The sequence below is a fragment of the Anopheles merus genome, chromosome 3L (genome assembly GCF_017562075.2).
Source record: "Anopheles merus strain MAF chromosome 3L, AmerM5.1, whole genome shotgun sequence".
In the NCBI taxonomy this organism is placed as follows: domain Eukaryota; kingdom Metazoa; phylum Arthropoda; class Insecta; order Diptera; family Culicidae; genus Anopheles; species Anopheles merus.
In genome coordinates this window covers 4,297,876-4,310,364 of record NC_054085.1, presented here as the reverse complement: position 1 = coordinate 4,310,364, position 12,489 = coordinate 4,297,876, and the positions used below count along the sequence as shown (strand labels likewise).

The 12,489-nt window shown below is 38.2% G+C and overlaps 1 long non-coding RNA gene across 1 annotated transcript; it reads left to right on the top strand.

Annotated features, from left to right (window-relative positions):
* The first annotated feature begins 3,335 nt into the window (after positions 1-3,335).
* Positions 3,336-4,017, top strand: LOC121599721. The gene is made up of 3 exons (XR_006005725.1): positions 3,336-3,439; positions 3,522-3,794; positions 3,866-4,017. It is a non-coding gene; the product is annotated as an uncharacterized LOC121599721 (long non-coding RNA).
* The last annotated feature ends 8,472 nt before the right edge of the window (positions 4,018-12,489 follow it).

Here is a 12,489-nt window from a genome sequence, read left to right as displayed (position 1 = left end):
CCAATTCCGGATCCAATTGTGGAGAAGATTCCAATTCCGGAACTGATTCCACAATCAATTCCGTAAACTAATTCCGGACCTACTATCCGAAATCGCTTCTAGAAAACTTGCTAGTCGGAATCGATTCTGACAAAAACTTTGTTTTTTCTTTCGCCAGACGCATCCTCTAGACCAGCGGTCGGAAACTTTTGAGGCACAGGGCCAAATTTAGTAAATGATCTAAAACCGCAGGCCAGGAGAATGCGTATTTTTTTCTATTATTGTGCTTTAATTATTACATTATAAAATTTTTGAAACAAAATAATTGGTTAATGATACTAAGCAATTAGTATTATTGCTATTTTCCTATAATTGTGTCATCCAGACAAGGTTCAAAATTGATAATACCTACTTAAAAACTAATTGTATCCTTTAAAAATTTGAGGATTGCTTAAAGAAGGACAACAATGTGATAACTTAAAAAATAACAAATCAATAGCAATATCGCTTCGTAACAAAGTTATGCTTAATGCTTAACACGTCCAGTTCGATGGCAGGCCCCAGGGACTGCCAGTGTACTTTCCAGCAAACTGGTTTCACAATCACCTTGCGTTCTAGATGTCGGTGGAATGGAATGTTGATGAAAACAAGCGCCGGGATGAACGTGTTAATGCGAATTAGGGTTCTGGGCGTTGCACAGCAAACCCTCCAGCGTGAGCTAGCGACTCCAAAGTCATTTTTACATTGCAGCTTTTGAACTCATTGCGCTTTTTTGGTTTGATTTGTGAAAATTCAAATGCATCGCCGTAATGTTTGTTAACGGCTTTTTGAAGCGCCACAGCAACTCATGAGCATTGACCACACGCGAGAAAGAGATAGCGCTATGGAGGGAAACCCCTACCAGCCAAAATCGAAATAAAAAGGCAACGGATCCCAATAACTGTCTATTAATTGACAGCTCATGTGTAACTAGTCGACTCGTCGAATTGTTGTCTTTTTGGTATCTAATAAGATTCATTAGACTTCTTGTCTAATAGTCGTCTAAAAAGTGTCTAATAAGCCTTATTATACTAACTGTCATAAACATGTCTCATAATTGTCTAATAGTTGTTATTAGATGATATTATCCCAACAAGTGTCTAAATTCAGGCTTAAAGCAATTTTGTTAGAAAGATTGCCCATCTACATGGATGAAAATGTCTAATTTGATGAAGTGTAGCATCTAAGAAAGAGGCGGAATATTACGCCAAGTATTCAAAGACTCGGCTAAACATACAGCAACACACGAATATTGTTTAAGAAAACGATAGCAATTCTGATTATTACTGCCATATTCAATGAGCCTTCACAACACAAACAATTTGTATAAATAAAAACATTTCCCTACCCGCAAATTTCCGTTAAATGCCTTCTAATCGCCTTGTAATCGCCGGAGAATTGAAGGCGATCAGCAGTGCATTTAGCAGTCATTAAATGCCTTTGAAATATGTCAATGAAAAATTTCGCTTTTAGTTTGAAATTTGAAATTGCAACTGTCAAAAGAAAACCTTACAAGCGTCTTCAGCACTGCACTGTTGTAGTGTTCTCAGATATGAACGTGAGATTCGATATCACGATTTACGTGTTATGTTCTCTTGCGTTAAGCTCTGAGCTATTTCACTTTATTAAAGATGGTCTGCATTATTCGGTTCTTAAAGACCAACTCGTTGAAAGGTGTTAATACATCAAACTCATTTCGATAACTCTAATAAAAGGAGAAATGAGATACATATTTCTCCCATCCTGATAATGAAGGGTGAACATAGTGTAATTATTATGTGGTTTAAAAAGGTAATATTTTAATTTTACTTCACATAAATTTGGTTTGTTCTAATTATAGCAAGAAAATATTAATTTAAAAAGAAATAAACACAGAAAAAAGATCATAAAAAATCAGGATTTAAACTCACGCTTTCTCGGTTCGGAACCAAAAGCGTTGTCACTGCTCTTTTTGGCATACATATTAGTAAGGGTGCAAAACCAGTATATATACAAGCTAAGATGGCGGCAAGCTATCTATTCTCATTGAATCAAAAAGTTGAAAGATTTCGAAGAGAGCCCGCTACAGTTGTGAAAGTTTCGGTTGAAATCTTTATTCGACTTCTAAAGCGACTAAGGCCTTAAGGGCGGTGGCAACGCTCATCGGATGCGATTTTATCGGACGAGATTTATATGGGATTTGACAGATAACGTCGGACGACGAAATCGCACGTCCGACGTTATCTGTCAAATCCCATATAAATCACGTCCGATAAAATCGCATCCGATGAGCGTTGCCACCGCCCTAAATGCCTTCTGAATGCCTTCAAAGCCGTTTAATGCTGGTAGGGTTGTATCACAATTATCACAATCATAAACCTCTGTTTTTCGCGTTCCAATGTGAATAATTCTCTTTATCCCTCACTGCAGATGTACGAGTTTTCATCATCACTGGACTGAGTTCGAAACGCGGCTACACACACAACAATGATCTGAAATAAACATGAAAAAATTTCTTCACTTCAAAATATCCGCAAAGTGCTACAAATGTGATGGCGTAGAACCCTACAATTTTTTTCTGCTGGTGGTGTTGATGTTTGACTGTCTAATAATTACTTCCATTCGTGAACCTAATAGATGCCTAATAGACAGACAGTCTTTGTCTATTGGGCTGGCTAATAGGCATATATTAACGATTTTGACTGGTAGGGAAAGCACGGACGACGGCTGACAGCGATTTGGCGTCTGACGCAAGGTGGATTTAAGAAGATCAGTCGGTGGAATATGGAGTATTTTGACGTTTTGCGAGTTGACGTAAGGTTCCCACCCTACCAACCAAAATCCCACGGAAAAGACGACGCGTCCCAACAACTGTCTATTATCTGACACATATCTTGTTATTAGACAAACTGTACCAATAATTGCCTAATAAAAGTCTAACAAAAATTATTAGGTAATACGTCTAAATAATGTCCAAAACCGTCTAATAACTTTTTTTTTAAGACGCGAACAATCAAAACCAAAAATCTCGGCCATTTTCAATTCGCTAGATTTGTCGCGTCTCTTTACTGTAGCGGTTTTGGATTAAAGTTTGTAGAAATAAACGTTCTTTGCAAATGGATAATTTACAGCGTGTGGGCAACATCAAGTATTCCGATCAAATTAGAAAGACTGGAATGCTCTATAAGCAAAGGGATAAATTGAGGCTAATTGAGAAAGACGCAGCAGATCATGGATCAACGTCAGGTAAAACAGCTAGAGGTTTTTCTGTAAGGTTGTTGTACAAAATTCATTAAATCATAATTGTTTCTAGTTGATGACGCTGGAATATTCGAATATATCTCATGCTGAATGCAGCATAGCTAATCAGAGTGATGATATTGTATCCGATGAATCGACTGTATCCATCGAAGATTTTTTGGAAGATGAATCGGAAGAAGAGGTACGTTTATGGTTGAATATCGATTTCATTACTTTCAATGTTAAAATGAATTAAAAAATACTTTACATAACCTTATGGTTAGTGGAGACAGTGATGCTGAAGAAGGAGATACCGAAGGCTGTTCATCAAGTTTGCCGTTTGCTGATCGTATAAGAGGATGGGCATTGAAAGCAAATCTTTCACACTACAGCCTCAATCAGCTTCTGCAAATTATTAATACGTCAAAGATCGATAAACTACCCAAGGATGCCAGAACGTTGCTTAAAACAAATAGGGAGCGTGCAAGAGTAGATAATATAGCAGGAGGAAAATATTGGTATAATGGAATACAACAGTGTTTTTCCAACAGTTTTAAGTAAGTTAAAAGATAATATCTCCATATAATTATTATTAAAAATATTTTTATTTCTTATATTTTACCTTTAGAAATCAAAGCATTCATTTGGACTCGATATTGATAAACATATCAATCGATGGGCTCCCTCTGTATAAGAGTAGCCCTACTCAATTTTGGCCTATATTGATGAATATACATGAATTGCCAGACATCCCAATGATGATCGTGGCTATTTTTTGTGGTTCTTCAAAGCCTGGCAGTATAGAAGAATTTTTAAATCCTTTTGTTGAAGACATCAACAAAGTCCAAGAAGATGGAATAATGATAAATGGAAAAAAATAAATGTAAAACTACGAGCAATTATCGCAGATTCTCCGGCTCGTGCGTTTATTAAAGGTAAGTTACAACATCCTTTCCATGATAAATGCTAACTAACTTTTTGTTTTATTGCAGGAGTAGCTTATTTCAATGCCAAGCATGGTTGTTTAAAATGTACATGCCATGGAGAATTTAGTGAGCTATCGAAAAAGTGGTGTTTAATGATTTACATGCACCAAAAATAATTGATAGGCTGTTTCGCAGAAGGAAGTACGGAAAACATCATAAAAATGATTCGCCTCTATTACGCATAAAGAATTTAAACATCATATACGCTATAATAATAGCAGATTCTCTACATCTCATTGAATTCGGCGTTTTGCGCAAACTTTTAAATGGTTGGAAAGATCAAACCCTAGGACTAAAAACAAATTGGTCAAATGTAGGTCATATAATATCAGACATGCTTAGGAAAATGAAACTTCCTTCAGAAATTCGAAGGAAAATGAGAGGTATAGATTGTCTTTCACATTGGAAAGCCTCAGAATTTTACACGTTCCTTCGGTACACAAGCATTCCAATATTGAGGAAATTTCTTCCAGCTCATGCTTTCAAACACTTCTTGTAATTGTTTTCCGCAATTACCATATTGAGCAGCAAATATCATTATTCGAAATGGAAATCAGCTAAAACAATGCTAGAAACGTTTGTTTTAGATTTTCAAACAATTTTTGGAAAACAATTTGTAACGAGCAATATACATAATTTAATTCATGTTTATGACGATGTACATAATTTTGTCCCTTTAAACACTATATCGACCTATCTTTTCGAAAATGCACTCCAACTTTTAAAGAAAATGCTTAGAGGCCGCAGCAACGATTTAGAACAAGTTATCAATCGAATATCAGAATTGATACAATTTGAGTCATTAGATAAACACGAGAAAACGAATTATCCAAGGCTAGGAAAAAAGAAAAATCAAACTATGTTGCATTTGAGAAAAGACTTCGTCCTATGCAAGGAATTCAAAGACCAGTGGTTTTAAAGTAAGGACCATAGTGTTTATAAATTTTAAGGCGCCATTGAACAGAATTCCGAAATAACCATTTTTGCACAAAACATGGCTGTTGTAGAAGAAGCATTTGATTCTCCATGCTCCTCCTTAGATTTACTTATATATGAAGGGAGCATAAAAGATTTAGCAATAGGAACAGTTACGCTTAAAGCAAGTGATGTTATGTGCAAATTAGTAGCAGCAGGAACAGATAACCCAAACACTTTTATCTTCAGCCCACTTCTCCATACTCTTATCGGATAATAGATCCTATTTTGAATTAAGTTAACATCACTACTTGTTTGATAAGATGTCGCTCTTTACGGATAATAAAAAAAAACATTTTCGTAACAATCTATGTGTTTGAAATTCATCTTATTTATTTAAGTTCAAGTAAGTAAATTGGAATATCAAAATTAACGTTGAAAATTAATTCATATTTCATTATTGATAAACATTAGGTTTAAATTCTATGAGACGTGGGTTGTACATCCTGTGCTTTTAGCATACACTATTTCTTCATCATTCTTCATATCTAATTCACGCATTACGTAGTTTTACAAACGCTTTTGTACTGTATGGCAGCTCGATTTGCGGATTCCTTTTGCTGCTATCCGTTCTTTAGCATGCCTTAGCTTATTTTAAAAAAAAAATCAGCTACCATCGCATCATCGGCTTCTACAGTTCTAGTACAAGCAATGTGCTTGAATAGGTTAATAACATTTCTATAGGTTCGCATGGCTATTTTTGAAATATTTACTGTGGAAAGCCCTGTCCAACTGCAACTACGCAAAAAACTTTTCTCGAAAATAAAGTCCAAAGCTTGCAACATTCTATTATTTGAAAAGGTTTCAGTTACAGCATGGCCCAACCAATCCTGAATTTTTATGCGGTAAGATTCCTCGAGAAGATCCCTGTTGAAATTTACAAGCTGTTCTTCGGACGAGATTTTGACAAAATTTATCTGTAAAACTGTTCTACGGGTGGTTTCCGATGGCCGTATGTTATTGGTTAATAAGTTCACTTGAGTTGTTAAAAGCCTTACATCCTCTCTTAAACTGCTAATTTCACTTATCGTTATGTTAAACATTTGTCGAATTGCTTCGATGTTGTCGTGTTGTTCTAGATTGAATTCCATTTTGTCACGCTTTTACGCCTTTTCTGTGTCTGTGTTCTCTATTCGTTACAGGAAAGGCACCATCTGGCACAACACCGTACCACGACCAACACTCAGATCTACACGTGAATTATAAAAAGTTAGTACAGTACAGTTATATGCATCCCTATCTAGCTACACATACCTTTCCACAAGTGTAAATAGTCCAAACCCCCCAGCACACCTAAGAACGCGGGCACATGCAAGATGGCTACCTCATAGCACAGACAAACAATGGCAAATGAAACGCAGCAAGGGACAGAGACAAGTTGATAAAATAGGAACGTTCCGCAACCTGGAACGTTCCAGATTTTTTTCAGCTGCCGCTACGTACCACGAACTTTTTTCACCGGGTGTTTAATTTTCGATTTGACATTTACTGTCTAATAATTACTTCCATTCGTACACCTTATAGATGCCTATTAGACAGACAGTTTTTGTCTATTGGGCTTTCTATTAGACATCTAATAATGATTTTGGCTGGTAGGGCAGATTTGGGGTTTGTTTACGTTGGGGTTTGTTTACATTTGATTTTGCAGTTGTTCCAGTTTTCATCACAGGAAGCTTCTAAGTTAAAAGTGTTTTTATCATGCATTGTAGCTGTTCAGTGATTTATTGCAATAATGGCCCATCTAAGGCCAAAAAGCTTGGGTTAAATATCAAATTTCATAAATTTCCTCCCGGCGGAGATTTAAGAACAAAGTGGATACAGTTTTGCGGACGCGAATCGGATTGGGAACCTTGTAACCGAGCTGTGATTTGTTCGCTTCATTTTAATGAGGAAGATTACCAAATGTTACCTCACAATTCTACAGAAACAAATCCTTATAGACTTTATCCACATGGTAAGTTCAGAGTAGTAATAGTAGTAGGTTTAGTTTGATTGAACAATAAATGTAATACACATATAATAATTGATATAACATTGGACTCGCAATGTGTTTTCCTGTGCAATCGATTGTATTACTGTTGTAGAGCTGAGTTAAAATATGTTTTTGTCGGTAGTAACCCTACCAGCATTAAACGGCTTTGAAGGCATTCAGAAGGCATTTAAGGTCTTAGTCGCCTTAGAAGGCGAATTAAGATTTCAACCGAAACTTTCAAGGCTGTAACGGGTTCTTTTCGAAATATTTCAACTTTTTGATTCAACAAGAACAGATAGCTTGCCGTCATCTTCGCTTGTATATATACTGGTTTTGCACCCTAACTAATGTAACTGCCAAATAAAGCAGTGACAACGCTTTTGGTTCCGAACCGAGAAAGTGTGTGTTCAAATCCTGATTTTTTATGATCTTTTTTCTGTGCTTATTTCTTTTTATATTAATATTTTCTTGCTATAATGAATATAAACAAACTTTTTGTGAAGCAAAATTAAAATAATACCTTTTTAAAAAACATAATAATTACTCTATCTTCACCCATCATTATCAGGATGGGAGAAATATGCATCTCATTTCTCATTTTATTAGATTTATCGAAATGAGTTTGATATATTAACACCTTTCAACGGGCCGGTCTTTAACAACCTAATAATGCAGACCATCATTAATAAAGTGAAATAGCTCAGAGCCAGTGCTGCAAAATGTCATGAGTATCACGAGATTTTCATCAACGAAAACAATGAACATATCCGTGGTAGCTTGATGCTCATTGTTGATAGTCAATAAAAGTGCGTCATGACATGCTGAACACGACATGTGAATTCTTGAGTCCAACGCGATACTCTGACTGACAAGCTTAGCATAATGCCCGCATAAGCATAATAATGACTATTGCTGGCTGTGTACAGTGCTACCAAATATCACTGTTTCAGTCACCAACGCTCATGACTGAAACGAAGCTCAAGTCGACTCACGTACACAAGTGCGATGATCAGGCGCAAGATGAACATAGTCGTTGTGACGTGTGACCAGATTGGTGACATTGCAGCAAGCACCTCTTGGTCGGTCACTTTGACGTGACTTTGTTTGTCTGTGATCAATTTCGAAATGCCACTGATGCTATCACCAGCACTCGTGATTGAAATGAAATTCATTTCGGTTCACGTACACATGTGCGATGATCAGAGGTAAGACGCACATGGTCGTTGTGGCGTCTGATCTGATTGGTGATATTTTGGTAACCAACTCCTGGTCAATCAGTTTGTCGTGATTTTGTGGTATTTTATTATCGCGATAGACTTAGAACATACGTGGCGCGGGCGAGTGGTGTTTTATTAACCATATGCATATGATTAGAAGCAGTAATCGGTTCTGCTAACTGGTCAAATGATCCCGCATCCTACATATATTGCCAGACTCAGTTTGCTGATCCAAACGTTTATGTATGAACTCTCGTAAGCAGTGCACATGCAAGGATTACCGCTTCATAATGTATTTATTATTTACTCTAGAAAAATACTTTAGACCCACAAACAGCCGGCACCGGAATTTGAGGCAATTTGGAAGAAGGGAAGGAAGAGTCAGTACGACTTTTAGCGGACATTGCCTAAGTTTCTTGTCCAGATGACCAATTTTACGTTGTTCGATGGTAAGGGGAATCCTATGTTAATGGTGATCTCCGGAGGCGGATACACAGGCTGTTGTTGGTGGCAGTGGATAGACGCTAAGTGTCAGCATGCCGTGCCCGTTAGAAAATCCGTACCCGTGTGCGGTGTCAATTGCGCCAAAGGTGGATTATGAAAGGTGCTGGAATTTGGTGGCTTTGTCTAGAATAAGTGCTTTCGGATATGAAAATAATAAAACCAGGATATAAAACAAAAACTATCTACCTTTTCATCCATCTACAAAACATCTTTTTATATTTGCACTATGGAGAAACTAACAAATTACACGCCTCGTATGCTAAGAATATCACCGATTCGATTAAAATTATTACACTAACAACACAGTGAATGAGGAGGTGCCGCTGAAGTGACTTCACATCCGAGGAGCTCTGCTTGATCGTTTTCCAGCCGAAATCGAACACCGACGCAAGTACTGGAAAACTGCCTACTTTATCTTTTTGAGTCGACCGGATTCTTAGGCCGGTTCCTTGGCCAGACACTTTACTTCGTTTTGCCAAAATTCTCGATCGGGCCGACCATGTAAAAGGCAATCTCTGTCAGTTGGTCGAGTTTGCCGTTCATGAGCATGGTGTAAACCTTGATAATGTTCTCTTTGTTCACCAGCTTGTCGGCATAGCATAGAATATTTTTTTACTCGTATAACCTTTGTGTACATCAGTGTACTGAAAACAGCTAATTATTTTTTTCGTGTTTTTACCAAAAAAGATTATTTAAACAGTTGAAACTACTTTCTTAACACTTGTAAATATTTTAATTAAACAAATATGCATTCGCTAAATTTATTAAATTGTCTGTTTTTGGTAAAAACGCGAAAAGGATAATTGGGTGTTTCTAATACACTGATGTACACATCAGTGATGTGTATCAGTGATGTCCTCGGCGCGGAACAGTGTGTTTGAGAAATGTGCCGCAGATTCAGCATTGCATCCGATGAATTCAGGTATCATCAACGTTTTCAAGCATTGTACCGCATTCTTGGCATTGGCTAAAACAGATTCGGGAAGGGGTCCCGCGGTCTTGAGATAAAGTGTGAAACCCTGTAATATTAACATTTCAAGAGGCATATCAAGCGGAAAACGATTTGGTTTGTTATTCGAAGCTAGGAGATAAAATTGCAAACGGTTCGTGTTTCATACCATTTAACATATCAGCATGTCGAAGCACACGTAGAATGGTATCGAAGTAACGGCTTCATATTTTGGAACCATGCACCATCGTTGGATGCTGGTGTCATACTTAGCACTCATACTTAATTCATGGTAAGTTTTGCTTCTTTCTTTCACTCGATTGATTGATAAATATTATTATTTGCTATTTTTAGGAACGGTTAATAATGTAATAAGCTCGAGCGAATTTTTTCCAGCTTAGTTCGATTGCGTCTCAACAGCTTCTACCGTGTGATGTAGCTGTTTCTCCGAGTGTTGCCGGTTTCATAGGATACCCGCTCGCTGTCGGATACTAACCAACGCTGGATGTATAAAGGAGTGCATTGCCACGATTACGACGGTGCAGGCCATTTGATGTGCCGGCTGATTCTCTGACCGATCCAGTTTTGACTACCACATTTGCTCGCTTTGATGTCACCATGCTGTTGCATGCTATCATCGAAATAAGCATCTACTTGGCTGTGAATCCACTGGATTCGATATCGCGTATAATGGACCCAAAACATTACCGACACTGAGCATTATAACATTTACCGTGGCGTGCAGCGGATCCTGTAGAACTACAGGACGCTCCAGGAAATAATTCCCATCCTGGCAATGAATGAGCTGTTCGTAGTGTTGCACATATTGCATTGTGCTAGCACTTTTCGCACAGTTTGGTCTACGAGAACGGTGCGCTTTTTGTGCTATTAACGTGATATGCGCTTTGATTTTTTGAGCCCTGTCCGCTTTTTGAGCACTTGGGGTTTGGTATCCATTTTTTCCACGTCCACGTAAAACTTTCCGCACAGTCGCGTACTTTAAGCGCTGTGTTGTAATGCGCGCATATTATGATGTGCTGTGCGCATGATGCGCCGTTTCCAGCGTTTCGAATTGCAGGCGTTTCAGGTCACAGAATTTTTCACGGGCTATGCCGGCAAGCTGGTGAACAAAGAGAACATTATCAAGGTTTACACCATGCTCATGAACGGCAAACTCGACCAACTGACAGAGATTGCCTTTTACATGGTCGGCCCGATCGAGAATTTTGGCAAAACGAAGTAAAGTGTCTGGCCAAGGAACCGGCCTAAGAATCCGGTCGACTCAAAAAGATAAAGTAGGCAGTTTTCCAGTACTTGCGTCGGTGTTCGATTTCGGCTGGAAAACGATCAAGCAGAGCTCCTCGGATGTGAAGTCACTTCAGCGGCACCTCCTCATTCACTGTGTTGTTAGTGTAATAATTTTAATCGAATCGGTGATATTCTTAGCATACGAGGCGTGTAATTTGTTAGTTTCTCCATAGTGCAAATATAAAAAGATGTTTTGTAGATGGATGAAAAGGTAGATAGTTTTTGTTTTATATCCTGGTTTTATTATTTTCATATCCGAAAGCACTTATTCTAGACAAAGCCACCAAATTTCCTGCACCTTTCATAATCCACCTTTGGCGCAATTGACACCGCACACGGGTACGGATTTTCTAACGGGCACGGCATGCTGACACTTAGCGTCTATCCACTGCCACCAACAACAGCCTGTGTATCCGCCTCCGGAGATCACCATTAACATAGGATTCCCCTTACCATCGAACAACGTAAAATTGGTCATCTGGACAAGAAACTTAGGCAATGTCCGCTAAAAGTCGTACTGACTCTTCCTTCCCTTCTTCCAAATTGCCTCAAATTCCGGTGCCGGCTGTTTGTGGGTCTAAAGTGTTTTTCTAGAGTAAATAATAAATACATTATGAAGCGGTAATCCTTGCATGTGCACTGCTTACGAGAGTTCATACATAAACGTTTGGATCAGCAAACTGAGTCTGGCAATATATGTAGGATGCGGGATCATTTGACCAGTTAGCAGAACCGATTACTGCTTCTAATCATATGCATATGGTTAATAAAACACCACTCGCCCGCGCCACGTATGTTCTAAGTCTATCGCGATAATAAAATACCACAAAATCACGACAAACTGATTGACCAGGAGTTGGTTACCAAAATATCACCAATCAGATCAGACGCCACAACGACCATGTGCGTCTTACCTCTGATCATCGCACATGTGTACGTGAACCGAAATGAATTTCATTTCAATCACGAGTGCTGGTGATAGCATCAGTGGCATTTCGAAATTGATCACAGACAAACAAAGTCACGTCAAAGTGACCGACCAAGAGGTGCTTGCTGCAATGTCACCAATCTGGTCACACGTCACAACGACTATGTTCATCTTGCGCCTGATCATCGCACTTGTGTACGTGAGTCGACTTGAGCTTCGTTTCAGTCATGAGCGTTGGTGACTGAAACAGTGATATTTTACAGTGCTGCTCCTGGTCCAGAAAATTTCATAAAAAAGTGATTGACTAAAAGTTAATTCCCAAATTGTCACCAATCATATCACTCGTTAGAACCACTTGAGAATTTCACTTGTGATAATCGCATTTGAGTACGTGACGCTGACAAGGTTTTTGT